General features: G+C 46.4%; 1 long non-coding RNA gene across 2 annotated transcripts; it reads left to right on the top strand.

The window, feature by feature from the left end:
• Nucleotides 1-909: 909 nt before the first annotated feature.
• LOC136393591 (uncharacterized) lies at nucleotides 910-5,189 on the top strand. Of its 2 annotated transcripts, none has more exons than XR_010749103.1 (2): nucleotides 910-1,144; nucleotides 2,626-5,189. It is a non-coding gene; the product is annotated as an uncharacterized lncRNA (long non-coding RNA). The 2 variants fall into 2 exon arrangements; XR_010749104.1 differs by having other exon boundaries at nucleotides 910-1,154.
• Nucleotides 5,190-5,439: the final 250 nt, after the last annotated feature.

The following is a 5,439-nucleotide window of genomic DNA, read 5'->3' as shown; positions in this document are numbered from 1 at the left end:
AGCCTTGGCCAATTAGCTCAGTTGGTAAGAGCATCAACCCAATAAGCCAAGGTTGCAGGTTTGATCCCCAGTCAGGGCACATACAAGAAGCAACCAATGAGTTCATAGGTAAGTGGAACAACAAATCAATGTTTGTCTCTCTACCACCCCCAAATCAATTAAGAAAGCAAGAAAGCAAGAAAGCAAGAAAGCAAGAAAGCAAGAAAGCAAGAAAGCAAGAAAGCAAGAAAGAAAGAAAGAAAGAAAGAAAGAAAGAAAGAAAGAAAGAAAGAAAGAAGAAAAGAAAAAAAAGAATGAATTCACCCAGAGGAAGCAGAGCCAAGACAGGATCCTGTTATTTGAGTCTTGGGTCACACTGTGCCTGGATCCCTATGAGCCAATACATTCTCTTTATTGCTTAAGCCTATTTGAGTTTGTTTTATTTCACTTGGAACATTAAACTTCCTAATTGATACACCTTAGATTATTAACAATGTGACAGAAGAGACTGTGCCTATCTTGATCACCATTATATATCCCCGACACATAGTAGGCATGAAATAAATGATTTGAATGAATACATTTTAGCTGGAAGGCACACCTATAAACTCCCCTTCATTCATGTGACTACTTACAAACCCGGTGTTCTGCAGGAAAATAGTGATGTGGCTCTAGAAATCAGGGATTTCACCCCAAAACAAAGCTTCTTCTATAACTGCCAGGTAGTCTCCTGGGAAATATGTTGGGGATCTTGGAGAAGTCCCCAGAATAGCAGCCCCCCACTTTTCTGTGAGTTTTGAACCAAATTAGAAGATAGCAGTAGGTTAAAAAGGACCAAAAAGAATCTTTCTTACTAATAAAGCTGATATTAGAGGATGTGGCTTAGATCAGCAAACTAGTAAGCTTCCCAATACCAGCCTCGGAATTAGACAGAAGGAGCCTCTCCTTCCCATCCTGATAGAGCAGTGCTGACTCCCAAAGAGAAAGAAAGAGAAGATGGTTACGAGGCACAGTTTCTCCTTCCAAACTCATCAGTCACATTAAACCACTTCTTCCAGAGAAGAACGACGGGGTGGAGAGAAGCCAGGAGTGGTATGCTTACTGGGCTTTCTCAAGGAAGGAGACAGCCAGAGTGGGAAGATGAGGTCTCCCTCGCACACATCAGGTATGGTTTGGTAAGGCCAATTGATTCTGCTTTGTTTTCAATCACAATGGGTTATTTTTCCCAGGGGTGGGATTTGTTTGCTGTCTAAAATATTCTCCAGGGAATAACTACACAGCACAGTAACATCAAGCTCCCAAACAAGTTAGAGAGGTCATTTAAAGTCATGCAAAATTCCAAGTAAGAAACAAGGATTCTCAATAAAATTACACAACCAGGGCGAGAGGTGGCAATAATCCTTGTGCTCACTCACCACTCACCGTGCCCATCAAAGGCAATTTCAAGAGCACGGAAATCTCACACCTGTCAGTTTCTTTCTGGATGATCTCAGAGCCACACTGTGCCTATTAGTCACCAGTAGAGCACAGCCAAAGTTTAACTCTTTGGTGGCACAGGGGAAACAGCACTGCACTTCACAGTGGATTCCAGGAAATCTAGAGAAATACTAGACAGGAAGTCTGTTACCATGTTCCCGATTTCCCCAATGTCAAGGCTGGGGCTGAGAACACTTTTCAAAACAAATGGTTACTCGAGCAATGTGACTTTTGCCACATGCTTTTGGTTTTATTGACCCAAAATCATTTTCTTGCTTCAGCTTTTTTTTTTTTTTTTTAAGGTCAACATTTACCATCCAGGCTTTAAGAGGTTTTCTCAAAAAAAAAAAAAAAAAAAAAAAAAAAACAAAACACAAGTGTTTGTAAATTTGAAGTTTGGTGGACAAATCAACTTAATATTGCCAGATCAACTGGGCAATAATAACCCGTCCAAATTAGCCAACAGTACATTTAAAATTCAGTGGGTTTACTGAAAACTGTGGCGTTGGCTGTTTAATGTGCCTCTAAGCACAGTGAGAACCAGGATGCCCTGAACCCAGCATGGATCTCCTCCGGTCTGGCTGCTAAGACAGGTCCTTGATCTCATCCTGCGCAGCTCCCTGGCAGGCTTTTGACTGGAGGTCACTAAGTAGGCTTCGGTGGCCAGTCCTGGGAGAGAACCCAAGACACAGCAGATTGAGACAATGTGTTCCCAACCTCTCATCTCAAAGGCAATGCTATTTTCTCATCTATTACCTGCCTCTATTTTTACCATCTGGAGATCTCTCATGCCACTTGAGCTATCAATAATTGGAGGCGGCGGGGGGGGGGGGGGGGGGGGGGTTGCAATTAACAACTGCCCAGAATCAATTCCAAGGAACTGCACAGAAACCACTTTCAAAAAAGCAGATTTGGGGATTATTCTGCAGCTTTCCTACTCTCCACCCTTTTCTTACCACACACATCATCAGCTAGAAGAACCTGAAACTAGAACCATGGGCTTCAATGCCAGTTCTGAGTACAGAGTCGATATTTGAGAAGTTCTCTGATTGATGATTGACTGATATGTACCTAGAAGAAGGGAATGAGCATTTCCATGAGAAGTTGTTGTGTAATTCATAATGAGGGGTGATTTTCCTGCTGACTCATAACCCTCCTTTTTAATTTCAGACCCAAGACCCCAGGGAAAGAGTTGGGTAAGATAGCTGGCCTCAGTGAAAAGGCACTGAAGTCTGTTCTTCCCCAGAAGAGAAGCAACAGGGAATTGGCAACTGGGATGGGCACATCTCGGTGTTGGCTGGTCTATCTTGATCATCAGTGGAACCAGTTGAGGGGCCCTCTGTGAAGCTGAACTTCTGCCTCATCCAAGCCAACAGGTAACATAACCCAAGGCTTCTGCTCACACGTGGCATGGAAGGAGTCAGTCCTCTCACCACGACCTCTGAGTGACACTTTCCAAATCTGAAGACCGTGGGGCCTCCAATCACTTGAGAACTAGGAGGCATTTATTTTTAGAGACATTCTGTCATCCTGGCAGCCTTGAGTGGGTTTGGGGCAAGAAACCCTCCAAGGGGAGTAACGTTGGAGGAAGTGCTTGTTAATATGAGAGGGAGGGGGAGGGGCCCGCCAGCTGCAGCGTGGAGCCGCTCAGGGCCTGCGCAGGCAGGTTCACGGGTCTGCCTTTCCCTCCGGATTCCGCGTAGTCGCGCTTCCTAAATCAGCCTCAGCCAAGCAGCGATCATGGGGCCAGTGTTTACAGGAGAACCAGACATAACAGAACCATGGAGATGCCACCTCTGTTTGTATACTGACCCAATGGTCAAGGAATCATCCCCCGGGGCCGGAGGGCAACTTGTGTTCTGTTATCCTCTGTGCAAAATGCCAAAACACCAGAATGCCTTTGCCTGGCAGAGGTCGACTCTGTTGTCAGCTGTGGGAAAAAAGTTTGAGTTGCTATTTACACCCTGAACTGCAAGCCGGGTAAAAACAGTGCTAGCAGCTTGGTCCAGCTTCAAACCCCACTGCAGAAAGAGATTATTTTTGGAGAAGAGAAGATTTTCCTCCCACCCACAGATCTGATGATGGTCACCTCCCCAGAGCAAAAGAGGGAAGACACTCCCACACAAAGGTGAAATATATCCCCCTTCTCCACACCCCTGCCCAAGGCAACACACCGAGGATCAGATTAGAAATGCCTTCGCCTGACAGCCAGGTCAGGCCCAGCAGACAGCTACAGGTGACCTAGTTCAAGGTACAGCAGGAATTAAGTAACTTTGACCACAGAGAGAGGAGCCAGGTGACGGAACCTGGATGCTGCCACCATCCTGTTTATTATTGTTGTTAAACTATCTGTTTGCCTTTTAAAACAGGAAGAAAAAAAAAAAAAAGAAGGAATTGCCAACAGAGTGCATTAGACCCCAAAACAATAGCTTAGATTATCTACTGCTTGAGAGCTTGGAAATTACTCTCCAGCCCTCCCAGGATGGGACATAACATAGCTATAAAATGAACAAACTCCCATAAGCCTGGTCCGGTTCCAATTCTGTATTTGGGGCCTCCTGACAGCTGGGGGCTGAAACTCGGACCTCATGTACTTGTCAGAGCTTAGGAGCTGGTGTCTGGGGATCTCTTTCAGGTTCAGGAAGTGACCCATATAACAATCAGTCATAGGAGCGCTGCTTCTTTCTCTTCAGTGAAAAGGTATTTTTAGATACATAGAAGTATGTAGATTATGATACCTGTGCAACTCTTGAGAGATATACTCATGTAAATAGGTCCTAGGATGTGTGAAAAACAGTAGAGAAAAATAGCAGATGAATAGTGTTGTTAAGGCAGTGCCCTCGGTGGTCCCAGATCCGTCTCCTGCTTCAACAGTGTTTGAACGGAACAAACCCAGGGCCGCCCCTGCGCCCAGCCTCCAAACACCCTCCAACCTCTCTTCCAGTCACCACCTTCGGAATCACCTCAGCCACCCTTGGCCTCCGAGGTCAGCCAATACTGTGTTTATCTTAACTCCTTGTTGCCCAACAACCGTGAGCTCCCAAATTCGTCACAATTATTCCACCGAGGTGGAAGCTGCCCTCAACCGCCTGGTCAGCCTGCCTCTGCGGGCCTCCCACACCTACCTCCGTCTGAGTGACCGTGACCGGGTGGCTCTGCAGGGCGCGGGCCACTTAGCGAGTTGGCCGAGGAGGAGCGTGAGGGCACCCAGTGTCTCTTAAAGAAGGAAAACCAGCGTGGTGGCTGCGTTCTCTTCCAGGATGTGCTGGAGCCTTCCCAAGAAGAGTGTGGGGACACTCAGGACACCACGGGGCCACCATGGTCATGCAGCAGAACCTGAACCAGGCCCATTGGACCTGCCTGCCCTGGGTCCTACCCGTACAGACTCTCATCTCTGACTTCCGGGAGAACCTCTTCCTGGGTGAGCATGTGAAACTCATCAAGAAGATGGGCAATCACCTCACCAACTTCCGCAGGCTGGCTGCCCCCAGGCTGGGCTGTGTGAGTATCTCTTTGAAAGACTCCCCTCGAGCACAAGAAGGGGCCTTTGGAGCCCAGAGTCCTTCGGCTCCTCGGCTTCCCACTGGGGTCTGGCTTTTGCCTGAGCCTCCCCCTGAAACCACTAGGCATCCTTTTAACCTCCCTGAAGCCCTCTACCATGCCTCGGACAAAATGGAAACAATAAAGCTTTTTACAGCAAAAAAACAAATAAATAAAAATAAAAAATAGTGTTATTGAATTGTTCTATAGTCGGAAAGTGCCCAGCTCACCCAGAGCTGAGCACAGGAGGTGCTTAATAAATATTTTTAGAAAGGAAGGGAAAATATCCCAGATTCTATCTCCAGCTGAACCTCTTTCTTCAAAGTTCCGGGAACCAAAATGAATCTTCTACTTTGAGGAAACATACGTAGGCATATCTAACCAACTAAAAAATAAAGGTGAGTGGTGTGGGGTGGTGAACACACAAGACAGTATACAGATAAT

The sequence above is a fragment of the Saccopteryx leptura genome, chromosome 2 (assembly GCF_036850995.1).
Source record: "Saccopteryx leptura isolate mSacLep1 chromosome 2, mSacLep1_pri_phased_curated, whole genome shotgun sequence".
NCBI classification, from domain to species: domain Eukaryota; kingdom Metazoa; phylum Chordata; class Mammalia; order Chiroptera; family Emballonuridae; genus Saccopteryx; species Saccopteryx leptura.
The sequence above is the reverse complement of the archived record's forward strand: the minus strand, read 5'-3'. Positions and strand labels throughout refer to the sequence as shown.